This window comes from Triticum urartu, chromosome 3A (genome assembly GCF_056163025.1).
Source record: "Triticum urartu cultivar PI428250 chromosome 3A, HENAU_Tu73, whole genome shotgun sequence".
NCBI lineage: Eukaryota > Viridiplantae > Streptophyta > Magnoliopsida > Poales > Poaceae > Triticum > Triticum urartu.
In genome coordinates this window covers 86078324-86097675 of record NC_141875.1, presented here as the reverse complement: position 1 = coordinate 86097675, position 19352 = coordinate 86078324, and the positions used below count along the sequence as shown (strand labels likewise).

General features: G+C 59.6%; 1 pseudogene; it reads right to left on the bottom strand.

Moving 5' to 3' along the window:
- Positions 1-15803: 15803 nt before the first annotated feature.
- Positions 15804-18274, bottom strand: LOC147978699 (leucine-rich repeat extensin-like protein 3 pseudogene; annotated as a pseudogene).
- Positions 18275-19352: the final 1078 nt, after the last annotated feature.

Below are 19352 nucleotides of genomic sequence, written 5' to 3'. Positions count from 1 at the left end.
ACGATGGGCTGGCAGCGCGGCCCACGGGTGGTGGGCCCCTTCAGGCAGAGAGACACCCGAAGGCAGCCAGGCCTCCCCCAGTCGGCCCGAGACGGGGCCGGCTCCCCACGGCCGGCTCGCCTCCTCCCTCGAAGTAAACGCCCCATTAAGGAGACAAGACGCGGTGAGGCTACAGCGATCGCCCGCCGGTTGGCGGCACTGTAGCCACGCCCACCTCGGCGAAGCCCTCGTCACCAGGTTGAAGCTACAACAACCAGCCACCGACAAGGCCCTGGACAGTGGGGCCTGCCTGTCGACCAAGGAGCCGGCAGCCGGCGGGCCCCAGCAGCCGGCGCAGAAGCTGGCGAGCGTAGACACAGACGGTCAGGCCCCACGCCCAGCCGGATTACCATTGTACCCCCGGGGGGTGAGCCTATATAAACCCCCCGGGGCACCCATGCAAAGGGTTGATCTGAGCTAGTATTAGACACCACATAGAGAGGAGAGGAGAGCTAGCCGTGCCCTTCTTCTTCCTCTCGCCAAACAGCTCAAGGAGCATCTTGTAGCCACTCGTTCATCTAGTGATCATGCGGAGACCCCGCAGAGCAGCAGTAGGGGTGTTATCTCCTCAGAGAGCCCCAAAGCTAGGTAAGATTCGCCGGCGCGCATGTCTTTGCCTCATCCCGCTTCTAGGCACCGGCGACGTCTTACTGGCTCCCATAATGATAAGCCACCCGTTGGCATATGTCGCACCTACCACCCGACATTTGGCGCCCACCATGGGGCCAGGTGCACCGTCGTCCGGAGACCTGTTCTGGACGGGAACCCTCTTCCTCCCCAGCGAGCGTAGCCAACCCGGCACGCCCGATGGCGCTTTCCACGACGCGGTGCAAGGCGTCGCCAACGTCTGCGCAGCGAGCAGCCTCGCCGATCTCCTTTACAAGACCCTCATCTCCGATGAGCTCGCCTCTGACGCGGGCACCGACCACCTCGTCAACCTCCTCGGCCAGCTCCACGTCTCCGGCGAGCTTGCTGTGGACTTGGAGTCTGTTGGCTCCACCGATCCGATGCCTGTCGACTCCGACACGGCCTCGCTCGACGCTTTCCCCACCGACGTCGCGATCTACAACGACCCTCTTCCCCGGGCCGATGGCTGCGACGGCGCCACCACCGAGGTGATGGTCATCGGCCACGGCTGCGCTTCTGGCGAGAACGCCCTCGACGCCCCGCATGCAGAGGTCCACGATTTGTCCATCCCCCTCCCGGCCGATGCCGACGCCGAAGCACTGGAGGCTTGCCGCCTCGCCCTCCTCGCGGAGGGCCGGAAGTTGGCTTCCATGAGACGCCTCACCGAGGCCCACCAGCGCGAAGCCGACCGCGCCGCCTTTGGCACGCCGCCCCCAGGCGGGCCAAGCCGAGCCGGCGTTGTCAGACAGCGCGGCACTACCCTCGCTGACACGCTAGGGGTCGACCGCCCAGTCTACGCCACTCCGCTCAAGAACCTGCGCGCCGCCCAAGCGGCCATAGACGAGCTAGACGGACTGGGGGCCGAAGAACTCCCGCACATGACCAGGCGCATCCAGCAACTAAACGATGCAGCCGCACAGCGGCACGAAGCCGACGCCCGCGCGGAAAGCCCTTCCCCGCGCCGAGAGCACGGCGCGACGTCCCGGACGCCGACTGCGGGTAAAACCCGCGCGCGACGCGAGAAGGAGCCGGCTGCCAGCCGAAGCCGAACCCGGACCTCCATCGAGCGAGACGCAGAAGGCCGTCCCTGGGCCATGGAGCGGCGGGGCAACCCGCCTCCGCCTCCGCCTGGTGGGGAGAGATATCCCACCCCGCCGCATGTCACGCATCCGACTCTCAGCGGCCGACTAGGTCTCCGTGAAGGAGTCGGCGAGAACGACGCCCGCCATCGGATCGACCGCCTAGCGCGATCCCTGGCGCTAGAAGAAGAAGACGATGTCGGCCCGCCTTGCTTCGGCCCCCGCATCCGCGACGAGCCTTTCCCCAAAGGGTTCTCGCTCCCAAGAGACACGCCCAAGTACAACGGCTCTGTGAAGCCGGAAGATTGGTTGATCGATTATTCCACAGCGGTTCGCATAGCAAACGGCAACAGGCGCGTTGCCGTGAAGTACGTGCCCCTCATGCTGCAAGGCACGACGCGGACTTGGCTCAATAGCCTCAGGCCCTACAGCATCAACAGCTGGCTAGACTTCACGAAGGCCTTCGTCCGCAACTTCACCAGCACCTACAAGCGGGCCCCCAAGCCCCGACAGCTCTCCTTGTGCGTACAAGGCCCCGCCGAGTCCACTCGCGACTACCTCACGCGTTGGGCCGAGCTCCACAACTCTTGCGAAGGGGTGCACGAGGTGCAAGCCATAGAATACTTCACCGCCGGATGCCGAGAAGGCACCCTCCTCAAGCACAAGCTCCTCTGCGACGAGCCGACTACCCTCGACGAGCTTCTGGTCATAGCGGACAAGTACGCCACCGCCGACTCCTCAATGAAGACTGAACTCCGGGTAGACGCGTCGGGCGGTAGGCCGGCTTGGCAGCCGGCCTTCTCCTATGAGCAAACTCTCGACGCCCCATGCAAGTTCCACAGCGGCACGAAGCCGTCCAACCACACAACTCGGAAGTGCCACTGGCTCACCCGAATCTCCAAAGGCGAAGGGGTCGCACCGCCTTCGCCTGCTGGCCTGCCGCCTCCGGCTCCGCAGCCGCTGACCGCTCGGCCAGCAGTCGGAGCTGTGCACGATGAGTTCCCCAACGAGCATGCCGCCTACGTCGTCTTTACAAGCCAGCCCGAAGGCCGGCGTAGCGGACGCCGAGAGCACCAAGAAGTCAACATGGTCGCTACCAACCCCGCCGAGCACATGCACTGGTCAGAAAAGCCTATCAGCTGGAGCCGGGCTGACCACCCAGAGGTGATGCCATCTCCCGGATCTTATGCGTTGGTTTTGGATGCCACCCTTGCAACGGACAGACGCGCCGCCCGTTTCTCCCGAGTGCTGATAGACGGCGGGAGCAGCATCAACATCCTATACCGTGACACCCTGGAGAAGCTGAACGTCAAGACGAAGCAACTCATGCCTACTCGGACTGTGTTCCATGGCATTGTACCTGGCCTGTCCTGCGCCCCCATTGGCAAGATCAAGATTGATGTACTCTTTGGGGACAAGGAGCATTTCCGCCGAGAAGCGATCTGGTTTGAAGTGGTGGACCTGGAGAGCCCCTACCATGCATTGCTTGGCCGTCCTGCCTTGGCCAGGTTCATGGCTGTTCCCCACTATGCTTACCTCAAGATGAAGATGCCGAGCGCCAAGGGCATCCTCACTGTAGCCGGTGATTACAAGAAATCTTCCAAGTGCGTTGCAGCCAGCAGCCGGCTGGCCGAGTCCCTGGTGATTGCCGAAGAAAAGAAGATGTTGGGCCGAGTCGTGGCCATGGCCAGCAAACAGCCGGCCCTGTCCTCCGATCCCAAGGAGTGTGATGCCCAAGGATCTTTCCAGTCAGCCAAGGAGACGAAGAAGATACCTCTTGACCCCAAGCACCCAGAAAGGTTTGCCATTATCGGGGCAAACCTAAACAACAAATAGGAAGGCGAGCTCGCCGACTTCCTCCCTGAGAATCGGGATATCTTTGCATGGTCCCCTAAGGACATGCCGGGTGTTCCGAAGGAATTCGCCAAGCACAAGCTACACGTCCGAGAAGGCGCAAAACCAGTCAAACAACCCCTCCGCCGACTGTCGGAGGAGAAAAGAAGGATTGTGGGAGAGGAGATAGCCCAGCTTCTGGCAGCCGGCTTCATTATGGAGGTTTTCTTTCCAGAGTGGCTCGCCAACCCGGTCCTAGTGCTAAAGAAGAACAACAAGTGGCGCATGTGCATAGACTACACGAGCCTCAACAAGGCCTGCCCCAAAGATCCCTTTGCCCTGCCAAGGATTGATCAAGTGATAGACTCCACGGCCGGATGCGAGCTGTTGAGTTTCTTGGATGCTTACTCAGGATACCACCAGATAAAGCTAGATCCGGCTGACCGCCTGAAGACCGCCTTCATCACGCCATTCGGAGCTTTCTGCTACCTGACTATGACATTCAGCTTGAGAAATGCCGGTGCCACTTTTCAGCGTTGCATGCAGAAGTGCCTCCTCAAGCAGCTAGGCAGAAATGCCCACGTCTACGTAGACGACATTGTGGTGAAGACGGAGAAGTGCGACACCTTGTTGGAGGACCTCAAGGAAACATTTGAAAACCTGCGCCGGTTCCAGATCAAGCTCAACCCCGAGAAATGCGTGTTCGGAGTGCCAGCCGGCCAGCTCCTAGGCTTCCTGGTCTCCGAACGCGGCATCGAATGCAACCCAATAAAGATCAAGGCCATTGAGAGAATGGCTATTCCCACCAAACTTCGAGACGTCCAGAAGTTCACCGGGTGCTTGGCCTCCCAGAACCGCTTCATCAACCGGCTCAGAGAGAAAGCTCTCCCCCTCTACCGCCTCATGAAGAAGACCACTCACTTCGAGTGGAACGACCAAGCCGACCAAGCTTTTCACGAGCTGAAGAAGATGCTGGCCACGCCGCCTGTCCTGGCGGCGCCGACTGAGAAAGAGCCCATGCTCCTCTACATTGCTGCAACCAGCCGGGTGGTCAGCACCGTCATCGTAGTCCAGCGCCCAGAAGAGGGCCGAGCCCAGCCGGTCCAGAGGCCGGTGTACTATTTGAGCGAGGTGCTATCTACCTCGAAGCAGAACTACCCGCACTACCAGAAGATGTGTTATGGCGTGTACTTCACCGCCAAGAAGCTGAAGCCCTACTTCCAAGAGCACCCCATCACGGTCGTATGCATCGCCTCGCTTGCCGAGATCATAGGCAGCCGGGATGCATCCGGCCGGGTGGCGAAATGGGCCATCGAGTTGGCCCCCTACACGATCTTCTACCAGCCTCGCACCGCTATCAAGTCCCAAGCACTGGCCGACTTCCTCGTCGACTGGGCCGAGACCCAGTACCTACCGCCAGCTCCCGACTCCACTCATTGGTGCATGCACTTCGACGGGTCCAAGATGCGCACCGGCTTGGGAGCCGGCGTCATCCTCACCTCTCCCAAAGGCGACAAGCTCAGATACACGCTGCAAATTCACTTTGCTGCCTCCAACAACGTGGCCGAGTACGAGGCGCTCATACACGGGCTCCGGCTTGCCAAAGAGCTCGGCATACGCCGGATCCTATGTTACGGCGACTCGGACTTGGTAGTCCAGCAATCATCCGGTGACTGGGACGTCAAGGACGCAAATATGGCAAGCTACCGCTTCCTCGTTCAGCAGATCAGCGGGTACTTTGAAAGATGCGAGTTCCTCCACGTACCGCGAGCCGACAACGAGCCAGCTAATACCCTGGCTCGAATAGGCTCCACTCGGCAGGCAATACCAACCGGTGTCTCTCTGCAACGCCTCCTCAAGCCGTCTATCAAGCCGTCTCCAGAGTCCGATTCCATCTTCGTGCCGCCTGACCCCGACGCGGCCGGATCCGGCTTGAAGAACCCAGCAGGTGACCCGGGGACTTCGATAGTCGGCCCGGGGACGTCAGTAAGCGGCTCGGGGACTTCCGTAGTTATGCCCGACCCGGGGACTGCCACACCCGACTCGGGGACTGCGGTAGTCGGCCCGGGGACTGCACCAACGCAACAGGCGGCGGCCGACTCCAGCATTTCACCACCCAGCCCGCCCGCCCTGGTCGCAGTAGCCATGTTGGCAATAGAAGAAGTCGCAGCTCCATCATGGGCTCAGTCCATCCTCAACTTCCTAATAAACCAAGATCTGTCGGCTGACGAAACAGAGGCAAGACAAGTCCAACACCGAGCCGGAGCATACACAATCGTCAATAGAGAGCTCGTCAGGCGCAGCGTCACTGGAGTCTTCCAACGATGCATCGAGCAAGAGAAGGGCATTGCAATCCTCAGAGACATCCACCAAGGAGAATGCGGCAACCATGCGGCCTCAAGATCACTCATCGCCAAAGCTTTCCGCCATGGGTTCTTTTGGCCGACTGCCTTGGATGACGCCACGGAGTTAGTTAAACATTGCAAAGGGTGCCAAGTCTTCAGCTCCAAGCAACACATGCCGGCTTCGGCACTCAAGACCATTCCCCTCACTTGGCCCTTCGCTATTTGGGGACTGGACATGGTGGGCCAATTCAAGACGGCACGCGGCGGCATGACACATCTGCTTGTCGCCGTGGACAAATTCACCAAATGGATTGAGGCAAAGCCGATCAAGAAGCTGAATGGGCCGACTGCCGTGACATTCATCGCAGATATAACAACTCGCTACGGCATGCCACACAGCATCATCACCGACAACGGCACGAATTTCGCCAAAGGAGCTTTGGCACGTTTCTACGCGACGCAGGGCATCTGGTTGGACTTAGCGTCCGTTGCCCACCCGCAGTCAAACGGCCAAGTCGAGCGAGCCAACGGCCTCATCCTTTCCGGCATCAAGCCCCGACTAGTCGTACCACTGGAACGTTCGGCCGGCTGTTGGCTCGATGGGTTGCCGGCCGTCCTCTGGAGTCTGCGCACTACCCCAAACAAGTCAATCGTCTTCACTCCTTTCTTCTTCGTGTATGGTGCCAAGGCGGTCATCCCAACCGACATCGAGTTCGACTCGCCTCGGGTAACCATGTACACAGAGGCGGACGCCAAGGAAGCACGAGAAGACGGCGTTGACCTGCTGGAAGAAGGCCGGCTGTTAGCCCTCAGCCGGTCCGCCATCTACCAGAAGGGCTTGCGCAGCTACCACAGCCGGAAGGTCAAAGATTGCATCTACCAGTAGGGCTTGCGCCGCTACCACAGCCGGAAGGTCAAACCAAAATCTTTCCAAGAAGGCGACCTCGTGCTCCGGCTGATCCAGCGAACAGCCGGTCAGCACAAGCTTTCGGCCCCTTGGGAAGGCCCCTTCGTCATCAGCAGAGCGCTGGGAAATGACTCCTACTACCTAATCGACGCACAGAAGCCGAAGGCACGAAAGAGAGACGACTCCGACAAAGAGTCGGAACGACCATGGAACGCCAACCTCCTCCGAAGATTTTACAGTTGAAATGCAGTATGTATCACGCTAACTTTTGTACTAAGTACGAGTCAATAGGCCCCCGAGGAGAGCTCGGGGACTGCCATCTTTTATCTATAAATGAAGAATATCATGCTTATGATCATGTCATTACATTCACTTTTTTCGTCCGGCACCGGGTTCGACTAGTCGGCCCGGGGACTGACCGCCTTCAGTTATATTAGAAGTCCTACCCGCTGTCAGACAAGTAGTGTGCCGGCACCCAAGCCTTCTCTTACCAAAAGTCGCAGTTCGAAGAACCGGCTGTCCGGCTGGCAAGAGTTAAAGGCAGGAAGGAAAGGACGCCCACACGAAAAACGGCTAGGGACTAACGGACTAATATAACAAAAGCTGGTTTTTCTCCCACCACCGACCGACTACCAGAGTAGCCGGCCGGCCGGCTTCCATTCACCTAGCTTCAATCTAAGAAAGCTCGAGTACTTGCCTTCCCCAAAAATAATAATAATAAATATAGCCAAGTTCTTCCTTAGCCGCAGGCTGCAGAGCAACTGCCGGTTGGGAAGGCAGCAGCTAGGGGATGGCGGCAAAGGAAACAGCCTAAAGATAAAAAAGCAAACGCGACTGGAAGCCAAACACACACACGATCATACTTACACAAAAGGCCTTCAAAAGGCGAGCATTCAACATAGTTTGAATACACCCCCAGTGGGTGGAACTGCGCAAGTTTAACAAAAATTGTTCAAAGAGTAACAAGCAGGAAAAGCAAGGACGGCAGATTAAGCCAAGGGAGCGACTGGCGAGTCGGGAAGGTCGGTGGAGACGGCAGTGCTGGCTGGAGGAGTGGCCGGCTGGCGAACCTCGGCATGATCACCACCTCCCGCAGAGGGCGCTCTAGCACGCGCCTCGTTGCTGGAGGCACGGTCAGGCTGGGGCTGGCTGGCCGCTTCACTGTCCGGCTCGACGTCTTCGCCTTCCTCCCCTTCGTCGTCTTCACCTTCATCGCTGGAAGCGATCTCCTCTGCCGAGTCCTCACCCGCTGTCGGATCCAGCCCGAACCATTCCTCCGGTTGGGCAACGCCGTCGTCATTTATTTCAGGAGCGAAGACGCTGATGTCAGTGCACTTGGCGATCGTCGAGGCACGCTGAGCGATAGCCGGCCGCACCTCCTCCATCTCCTCGTCGGCCTCCAGCCGCCAGGTGCGCAGCTGGTTCAGGTTCAGCCCAGGATACCAGGCTCGGACGAACTCCAGCGCCCGCCCAGCTCCAAGCCGGGCCGCTGATGCCTTCCAGGCCTCGAAGCGGCCAACCGCAACCTCCAACCAGTCGGCAGTCTGACTCGGGGTGCGGGGAATCATTTCGCCTGGCCAGAGGGCGGCCAACACCTGCGCCCCGGCGCGTTGGAGGCGGCGGAGCATGCGGTGGGCCGGCTGTAGCCGGGCTTGGACCGCCAAGAGTTGCTCCTCAAGCGTCCGGCTCGCGTCCGACACGATTTCAGCCCCCGCCTGCCGGTGCGCCTCGCGATGGGCCTCGATGGTTTGGGTGGCGAAGACGGAGTAGCCGGGGAAGTAGTCTGCACAGAGAACAAAAAGCAGCGCAAGTCAGAACACAAATCGGGGGGCAAGGGGCAAGCAAGGAGTGAGGAAGGCGGCTTACCATCGATCAGATCCTCAATCTGGCCGAAGCCCTCGCTCAGCGCTTATTTTGCCTCAGCCCAGCCCGCCGCTTCGGTCTCGAACTCGGCCTTTAGGGCGTCCTCGCTGTCCTGCGCCTTCTTCAGGGCCGCCTTGTGGCTCTCCTCCTGGTCGGACAACTTCTTGGCCAGGCGGTCACGCTCCAGGACCAAGGCGTTGTACTCGGCTTCCTCGGCGCGAAGGGCGGCCTGGGCCCCGCTGAGCTGCCCCCTCAAGTCGGCATTGGCTCCTGCAAGCATGAAGACAAAGGAAAAATCAATAAGGAAGAAGTTGTCAAGGAAGATCCGACCCGACTGCTCAGCAGTCGGCCCGAATCTCGAGGACTACACCCAGTGGGTGCGCTGACGCGCCCCCATAGGAGATGAACGAAACAAAGCATGCACTCCGGCTGCTGGTCAGGTCCTTGGTTTTCCGGCCCAGCTCCTGAGCCTGGGAGTTGAAGGCAGCAGCGCGGAGGTTATGGTACTCCCGGAAGATCAGACAGGAGGCAAGAATAAGATAGCTGTCAGGACCTAGTAAGTTCCAAGCCGCCTGCTCAGCAGCTGACTCATAACTCGGGGACTACACCCAGTGGGTGCGCTAACGCGCCCCCACGGAAGAAAAGAAAAAAGCAAAACAACCAAGGCCAGAGGGCTCACCCGGATGACGGCCCGTGTCGCGAGGAACTCTTGGGTATATCGCTGCAGTGAAGCGGCCTGGGCTTGAAGCCGGTTCCGGACCTCCTGGGCCGCCGCGTTCAGCTCGCCTGTCCCCCCGCTGGGAGTCCACTCGGACGTGCTGGCGCTGGCCGCCTCCAGGGCTTCCGCCGTCTGGCTGGCGCCCGCAGCTCGGTGCAGCTCCGGCGCGGAGGTACCTCCCCCTGCGCGCCGGCGCAATGCCGGCTGCACCTCGAGGCCGGCCCCTGCCTCCGGCTCGCCCCTGGCCGGCTGCTCTGGCGCCGCGGCTGGTTGGCCACTTTGGCCCGCTCCAGTCGGCGCCGTCTGCGGCGCCTCCTCCACGAAGACCACGTGGCCCTCCCTCCTCTCCATCACCGGCGGGTCTTGGTCGACCTCCTCCGACGGGGGCACGGGGATGTCGGGGGCCACGGCGCGCAGGGGAACGACGAGCAGCGGAGGCTGGTTGTGCGAGGCCTCCGCCTCCGTCTCCGCGGCTGCCGCCTCCGCCCAGGCCTTGGCCGCCGCGTCGGCCTGCTCCTTCGCCGCCTGGGCGGTCCTTCGCTCCGCCGCCTCCCGCTCCTCCCGCACCTCCCGTGCGTTCCGCTCCGTGGCCTCCATGAGGTCGGCGTGGGGATCCACGCAGCGGGAGCCTGAGGACCCTCCAGTCGGCCCGACTACGGAGCCGCCAGGACCTCGCTCGAGGGAAAGCAGTGCCCTGCCCGGCGAGCAAAGAAAGGTTTAGAAGAGCTTCAATCCAAGAGGACAACACAAAAAAAATACAAGACATTTGACGACTTACGCCGAGATCGCCTGCGGCTGTTTCACCGCCTTGCCGAAGCGGGCCGCCTTCACGGCCGCCTCATCCCGCTTGGTCGCCGTCGTGGAAGCCTTGGATTTCTTCGGCCAGCTGCCGAAGAAGGTTGACACGGCCCGGCGTTTCTGCGCGCCGCCACGGGCAGCCGACCCGGCAGACGGGCCCGCGCCTTGATGATCAAGCGCCGGCTGGCGGTGCGCGGCGGCTTCAACCTCGTCATCGTCCGCCCAGTCCTCGAGGCCGGCCCCGAACCCCGCGCCTCCTGCCTCGTCGCCTTCCCCCATGATGGCGTCTTCCATGGCGGCCGCTCCCAGGTCCGGATCGTCGACGTCGTCCACCCTGCGGTCGGGGAGGAGCTGGCGCTCTACCCCTGCGGCCCCGACCGTCGGCGGAAGAAGAGGGTTCTGCTAAGGGCAAACCAATTGATCAGAAGTCGGCCATCACGAGGCCGGCTACGAAAAGGAAGAAAAGAAGAAAAACTTACGGCAGGCGGAGGGTTGGCGCAAGAATATGGCCCCTTGCCGTATTGCCAATCCTCGGCGAGCTTGCAGTTGGAGATGTAGTTCACCATGTAAGACACCTCGGCATGAGGCATCTCCCTGGTGCTCAGCCGGCATGGGTCGAAGCGGCCGCTCATCTGGCAAATCATGTGAGGCCGACCTTGGAGCGGAAGTACTCGGCGATCCACAAAGGCGGCCACCAGGTCGGCTCCGGTCAGGCCCTCCGACTGGATCATCACCCGGAGCCGGGAGACGGCTACGTTCCCGGCCTGAGACAACGACCTGGCCCGGTAGCTCCATGAGGGTTGCCTCCCAGCCGGCGGGCCGGCTACGTAAGCCGGCAGGTTGACGTAGTCGCCTTGCTGGGCGACGTTCTTCACGTAAAAATAGGACTTCTGCCAGAGCTTCACCGACTGGATCAGCGGGATGGGCGGGAACGGATTGTTCTCGCCCGTCCGCCTCATGGCAATGAAGGCTCCGCAGGGGGCGGGCACACCCGCGACAACGGTGCCGAGCTTCCTCTAGAAGAATTCTCCCCAGAGCTCGAGAGTGGGGAGAACCCCAAGAAAGCCCTCGCACAAGGTGACGAAAGCTGACAGCAGCATCACCGCGTTGGGCGTGAGGTGGTGCGGCTAGAGGTGGTAGAATTCAAGAAAAGCGCGAAGGAATCCGCTCGCCGGGAGGCCGAAGCCGCGCAGGCAGTGCGAGCGGAAGATTACCCGCTCGCTCTCCTCCGGTGCCGGCGAAATCTCCCTCGCCGGCGCCTGACGAACCCGCACGTAGTTCTCGCCCGGCAGACGCCGCGTCTGGCGGAGGAACTCAACGTGGTCCTCGTGGACGTTGGAGCCATCCCACGAGCTCGACAACGCCATGGGAGCGACGCGGCGAGGAACAAGACGATGCGACGGCGGAGACGCGCACGACCCCGCTACGGCGGGACCAAAGGAACCGAGAGGTCCGACGGCGGAGCGGCGCGGCAATGGATCGCTGCGGCGGCGAAGGGAAGAAGAAGGAAGGCAAGAAGGGGCGGAGCGAGGGAGAGCATGCGAGCCTCTGCCGCTCCCCCTCCTCCCCCTACTTATAGACCCGCGCGGCAGAGCAAAGGAGGCGTGGTGTGGGGGAACATGGGATCAACTGCGCCCACTCCCCCACGTCCCGCGATTATTGCGCCCTGATGGCGTAATAAAACCGCCGCGGGAAGGCGAGCGGTCCGTGTGGGCCGCAGAGGATCCACGCTCGGCCGAGGCCTAGGAGTGGCGGGCCCGGGCCTGCGGCGGCGTCCCATCGCGCACGCGCGTTGGCAGGTTTTCCTTGCCACGTGGCCCGCGGGATGGCGCGCGGTCAGCTCGCAGGCCGACCCACGTTCCCGCCTACGAGAAACGGAGCTTTCCGAAGACGGCGCGCATAAGCAAAGCCGGCTCCTCAGGATAGGAAGCTGACCAAGCTTCTCGTCCCTTTGTCAGCCTCGAAGCTCGATTAGCTTCGGGGACTACTGTTGGAGTAAATGACCACGGGTAGCCTAGCCGGCTCCCCCTGTCCCTTCTGAAAAAATTATGAGCCGATCCGGCCCTCAAGAATCCAAGACATGGGGCCGCCTTCCCCTTGCCAGCTGTCTCCCATGCCGACTATCGGAAGGCGGCCCGACTTCAGCCCTCATGAAGAAAGCCGCGGGAGGGCCGGCTCCAAGAAGCCGACCATGAGAAGGCCGACTCCAAGAGGCCGGCTCCCACCAAGCGGTCAAGATCATACCCTCGAAGTCTGCATCCACATAACGGCGATGTGACGGGGCGTGGCTACAGTAAAGCCTGCCACCCCCGAATCCCGGAGCACGCCTGGCACAGTGCGCCGTGCGGGGTGGCCATGACCCGTCCGGCGCGGCACTGTTGCCATGTTGGCCCTGATGTCACCCACGACGGGCTGGCAGCGCGGCCCACGGGCGGTGGGCCCCTTCAGGCAGAGAGACACCCGAAGGCAGCCAGGCCTCCCCCAGTCGGCCCAAGACGGGGCCGGCTCCCCACGGCCGGCTCGCCTCCTCCCTCGAAGTAAACGCCCCATTAAGGAGACAAGACGCGGTGAGGCTACAGCGATCGCCCGCCGGGCGGCGGCACTGTAGCCACGCCCACCTCAGCGAAGCCCTCGTCACCAGGTTGAAGCTACAGCAACCAACCACCGACAAGGCCCTGGACAGTGGGGCCTGCCTATCGACCAAGGAGCCGGCAGCCGGCGGGACCCACCAGCCGGCGGGCCCCAGCAGCCGGCGCAGAAGCCGGCGAGCGTAGACACAGACGGCCGGGGCCCACGCCCAGCCGGATTACCATTGTACCCCCGGGGGGTGAGCCTATATAAACCCCCCGGGGCACCCATGCAAAGGGTTGATTTGAGCTAGTATTAGACACCACATAGAGAGGAGAGGAGAGCTAGTCGTGCCCTTCTTCTTCCTCTCGCCAAACAGCTCAAGGAGCATCTTGTAGCCACTCGTTCATCTAGTGATCATGCGGAGACCCCGCAGAGCAGCAGTAGGGGTGTTATCTCCTCGGAGAGCCCCGAAGCTGGGTAAGATTCGCCGGCGCGCATGTCTTCGCCTCATCCCGCTTCCAGGCACCGGCGACGTCTTACTGGCTCCCACAATGATAAGCCACCCGTTGGCATATGTCGCACCTACCACCCGACACCCCGGCTACTTCCACGCTGAGATCGAGCGTGTGCGGGCCTCTCTGTCGGAGGAGGAACGGGACCTCCCGGAGTACGACACCGACAACCACGAGGAGTGGGCGGCTACTTCGAACGTCGTCAGGCGGAGTGGCTCGCCTCCATCAACAACGCACCGGTGGTAAGGGGAAGCAACAACAGCGACGACCGCCGCCTGTGGTGGGGTGCCCCCGGACGCACGCTCCACGCTGTCCTCGAGTACCTCGAGGGCGGCAACGATCCACCGCTCGAGTACCCGGCGGCCCCGGCCCCCCGCCGAAGCGGCGGCCCATGGCTACCGAGGCGCATGCTAAGCGGGTCCTCCTCCTCCTCCTGATCCTCCTACCACTCCTCCGGGTTGCCGGCGCTCGTCAGCGTCAAGGCCGAGCCCATGGAAACGCCACTCGGCCGGAGCACCCGCGGCGCCGCCCTCGTCATCAACGAGGGCAGCCGCGCCTCCTCGAGCACCTCCCGCCGCGTCAAGCCGAAGATGGAGCCGGGGCTCGCCCTCGTGAAGAGTGAGCACGCTGACGTGGCCTCACTCGACGACGAGACCGTCATGAAGTGGGCGCAGGAGGACTGGGCGCGGCTGGAGATGGAGCGTCAACGCCGCGCCCTAGACGAAATCACCGCACGGCGCCGTGGCCGTGACAAGGGAGGCGTCGTCGTCCTCGAGGACAACGACGACGAGGCGTCGCCCCGGCCAAACCAGTCCGCCAGGGCGACCCCAGGCAGGGTTCCAGCAGTGACGGCCATGGTGTGAAGGAGAAGGAGGAGGACGACGGCGGCGACTATACGACGCCTTCAGCAAGTTCTTCGACCTGTAGGCGCGGCAGCAACCCTTTGTTTTCTTCTTTTAGTAGATTATATGTTTTCTATATGTAAAAACCTGTGAAACGTCTAAATATCGCCGAATCTATGTCGTGTTTGCCGAATTTTGGCCGAATGTGTTTTTAAAAATATTTACAAAAAGGGCGTCTGGGGGCGGCGGCTTGGAACCCGATCGCCCCACGCCGAAAATATCGCCGGTTCACCCTCAAACGGCGCTTTTTTCTAACCTCTGTGGGGGGGTGAACGGCTGAAGATGCTCTTACATTCGGACGAAATGAAATATTTTGGAACACAGGAAACCAATGGACAATGTAAACCCTCGTTTCAATCCAAACGGCCAGTGAGCGCTGTAATGATGCGACCAAAAGAGCAGCCATGATCAAAACCAGCAAAAGGCGCGCAACGGTCGTCCCGGACGCAAAGGGGTGCGGTATCAGACCATGATGGCCTTTCTTTTTTCCTCTCAAAAGAACCAAATGCTGCTGGCCGGTCGACCAATGTGTGTACTAGTGTAGTGTGGTGGCACATAGAACGTAGCACTAGCACTCACCAGTCAAGGCGTCCTACGAGCTTCCAGGAGAAAATTAACAGTATAAAAACTTACCAAAGCGAGCGTTGCTCCGAAAGCAAAAGGTTAATTAGTTAACAATCGCAGTCACAAGCTTTTGGCCACAAAGGGCAAGCAGACAACGGTCAAGACAGTAAAATAATTCGGATTGGAATCTCAGGCTGTCCTTCTCTGCCCCTTTCCTTCCAAGACCAGCAAATGAATCTAATCAAAAGAGTTAACAACAGGAATTGCAGACTTGAAGTAAACAATGAGGATAAACATAGCAGCTGCTGCTGCCTGCAGACACAGGGCGTGGAGAGAGATATCATATCCCTTTGGAACATTGCTGCTTCTGGAAGAATTCTCCAGGATCAGATATGTTTCTTGGGAGGAAGAAAAGAAAAATGGTGCTCCTGGCAGGATTCTTCTGAAGCAAGCGAGCACGTGGCAGGAGCGCCAGATCTCACCAGCACCTCGACCATGCCTTATCAAGAAAAAAGGATACGGGCAAAGTTGCACCGATCTACTCATCGTACGTACTTCAGCGGCTTTCGTAGATTCTCTCGTGAGTAATATGCTTGCAAAGTTACTGTGCAAATTTACATCTATATAGTTCTAACATCCTGCTACAGTAGGCAGGGCAAATGAAAAGGAACTCAGATGCAGGACACTCATAAACGTAGGACTTGGGGACAGTACGTTTTTTAACACTATGCAGTGTCAGAAAACTTGTTACATTTTGATACAGAGGAAGTATTAGACGAATTCTAGAATTTTGATACAGAAGGGGCATTAGAATAATTTTCCGAATGAAGTTCGACGGCACAGGCTAAATCCTCACAGTGCCTATCACTATCAGCTGAACCATGTCTCAGAACCATAACAGCAGGTGTTTTCCCCTAATTATTCAGAGCAGAATATGTTTCCAATATTTCTACTCTGGAAACACATCAGAGGAATAGGAAAGACATGAGACAATTCGTCAAAGTGATCGGGTTAAAACACTTAACATAAGAAGAAAGCTAAGAAATGCTGACTAAAAAATATAATAATCGAATAACCAAGAAGTAACTGGGATACAAAAGGAAGAGAAAACACCCTGAAAATCTCTTGTTCTAAACTTATGTCTGACTGAATTTAGCTAAATTGAACTGAACTCATGCTTCTCTCTATACACCCCACACATACTATATCCCTGCTGCACCTACAATCCACTCACTCACTCACTCACAAATCCTCTTCTGTCCCTCTCAAACTCTTATTATTCACAACCAAATTTGCCTTCAATCTGCAGCCTATTCTCCAATCCCTTTCAACACCACAACACAAATCGTCTGGATGCGCAGGCGACAAATCATAATCCAGAAAATTCCGCCCACCTTGCAACTAAGTCTTCGCGCCGGTAGCCATCGATCAAGAACACTAGCAGCTAAGCATGACAATGACTACGTAAATTGGTGAGCTTGCCATCCATGGACAGAGGTAAGGAGGGAGAGCAAAACCATGTCTTCCTTCAGATGATGTTTTTCTTTTTTGGAGAATCTATGTGCATCACTGCCGTGAAGGCGGTGGCGGTGATCCATATTCTGCCCAGGTGACGGGTGGCAATGGGTCGGGGTTATAGGGTGGCGGTGGTGGTGATCCATATTCTGCACGGGACACAGGTGGCAATGTGCCGGGGTAATAGGGTGGCGGCGGTGGCAATGCTGGTGGCGGACAGGTGCAGGGCGGCGGCGGGGGGCACATTGGATGCGGCTGCGGGGCAGGAGGAGGCGGTGGGTGGTGGTGGACTGGCTTTGGCGGCGGTGGTGAGTGGTGGACTTGCTTTGGCGGCGGCGGTGAGTAGTGGACTGGCGTTGGCGGCGGCGGCGGTGAGTGGACTGGCGTTGGCGGTGGAGGTGAGTGGACTGGCTTTGGCGGCGGCGGTGAGTGGACTGGCTTTGGCGGCGGTGGTGAGTGGTGGACTGGCGGCGGAGGTGATGGTGGAGGCGGGGATGGCGGTGGAGGTGAAGGTGGGGGTGGGGGTGGTGGAGATGGCGAAGGCGGAGGAGGCGATGGCGGCGGTGGGGATGGTGGAGGCGGAGAAGGCAACGGCGGTGGCGGTGATGGCAACGGCGGGGGCGGTGATGGCAACGGCGGGGGCGGTGATGGCAACGGCGGGGGCGGGGATGGAGGCGGCGAAGGCGGGACGAACGGCTTGCACTGGAACGCCGCACAGTTGACGGGCGGGTGGGCGTAGAAGGCGGCGCACTGCTGCCGCGTCCGCTGAGAAGGGCGATTCGGCAGGCAGTTGTCCCGGTCGCTGCCCCGGGGCACGACGCGCGCGCACGCCGGCGGCTCCCCAGTGAAGAAATTGTATGAGAAGGTGAAGTTCTTGAGCCGCGGCAGAGCACACACGGCCTGGGGTATCGGCCCGGAGAGCAGGTTGTGCGCGACGTTGAGCTGCTCCAGCTTCCTCAGCCCCGCCACCTCCTGCGTGAGCGGGCCGGCGAGCTGGTTGTGGCTGACATCGAGCACCGTGAGCTCCCGCAGGCGGCCGATCTCCGGCGGCAGGCACGACTCGAGGCCGTTGTTGATGAGCAAGATCTCGTTGAGCGTGCCGGACATGTTGGCGAGGCTGGCGGGGAGGCATCCGCCGAAGGTGTTGTGCGAGAGGACGAGGACGGAGACCGGCGAGTTGCCGATGTTGTCCGGAATCTCGAAGCGGAAGCGGTTGTGGTTAAGGAAGATGGCGTCGAGCGGGCGGTCGAAGAGGCGGCTGGGCACGGCGCCCTCGAACTCGTTGAACCGGAGGTCGAGGAACCGGAGCGCCGGCATGTCAAGCACGACCTCGGGGAACGGCCCGACGAAGCGGTTGTTGCTGAGGTCGAGCTCGTGGAGGAGGCCGAGCCGGCGGAGCGTGCCCGGGAGCATGCCGCAGAAGCGGTTGGAGTTGAGGTGCAGCAGCGCGAGGTCGGCGAGCAGGCCGAGCTCCGGCGGGAGGTAGCCGGCGATGTCGCCGTGGTTGAGGTCGACGCCGGCGACGGCGAGCACGCGCGGGTCGGACGGGAGCGGCGCGCAGAAGACGCCCGTGTAGTTGCAGACGTCCGGGCCGGCCCAGTCGGCGGTGAGGTTCCGCGGGTCGGAGAAGATGGCGTGGCGCTTCCAGGTCTGCAGCGCCACGTAGGCGTCCTCGATGCGGCGGCTCGGGAACCGCCACGACGGATCCACCGCCGCCGCCGTGCCGGCCCCTCCGTCGCCGGAGAAGCCCGGCGCCGCGGCCCCGGCGGCGGCGGCGAGGGCGGCGAGCAGGAGTAGCGCGAGTCGCCTCATCTCATCTCCTCCAGCCACAATGGCGAGATCTCCGGGCGCTGTCAGAGGGGGAGAGGGGAGTGGAGTGGAGTGCGGAGACAGAGGGAGGGAGAGAGATGGCGAGGAGGAGGAGGACAGAGGCCAGCTATAAACGCGCACACAGCTCGACGCGTACGGCGGAGCCGAGGGGGAGGGAAGGGGAGGAAGGAGGGGTGGGTGGGGCCCAGGAGGGTGGGGTTTAGTATGAGCAGTGGGCGCGTGGGAGGGTGGGTACGTGTAGGGGGAGTGGGGCAGGCGTGGCAGCGGCGGCGGCGTTACTGTGGGAGGGTCCCCCGGGTTTGTCTCCGGGTTGGCGTGGCGTGCTGTGACCCGTACGCGACGCGGAGGCGAGAGACGGAGCGGAGTGAAACTCGCAAGACCCCGCGCGTTGTCCAGTTCAAACTGTGCGGATACCGCAGGTGAGGAGGCCCTTTTCTTTTCTTTTTTGCTTTTGAGACGGAGTTAATCACAGGTGCCTTAACTTGTTCTTTGTGATCAGTTTAGTGTCTAAACTTGTAAAACACACAAAAATAATGCTAATATAACTTGTCGCATGGTGCATATACGGTGCCTCCACCCGTATGCCATCGTATGTGCGGTCCACGTGGAGTGACAACTGGTGGCTGACCCACAAGTCAGGGGGTGTGAGCGATGCCTGCGCTAGGTGAAATGGGATGATTTTTTTTACAGAAAATCCCCTAAGATTGAATTAAAGTCACAAATAAGCCCTTTCTCTGCTGATAACAGGAAACAAATTAAACTGGTCTTTGAATTGATTTTGACCCTGGAACATCCAGGTTAAATAGCTCCCTCCGTTCCAAAATAGATGACTCAACTTTGTACAAAGTTGAGTCATCTATTTTGGAACGGAGGGAGTAGTACCCACGTTAGCTAGCTGGAAAGTCTATCTATCGCTCTGCAATTTCTATTCTGTTTTTAAGTTATTGTTTGGTTTTTATGATATACAATATTCTAATAATAAAATATAATAATTATCAATATGTGATTATTGTCTATTTAATTTTTTATTCTATTTTTATTATTTGTAGTTGACAGATTTAACCATGAACTTTTTCTAAAATTTATATTGGTTTAAACATTTCAACGTATATTATAAAATATTACAAATTTGTTTTGCATCTTCACTCAGGACCACAAAGCACGCAGAATTATTCTGTATCTTCGTTGTATTTTTAGAATGCATAATTATTAAAAATCAACAACGTTGTATTTTGAAAATTGTTCAACC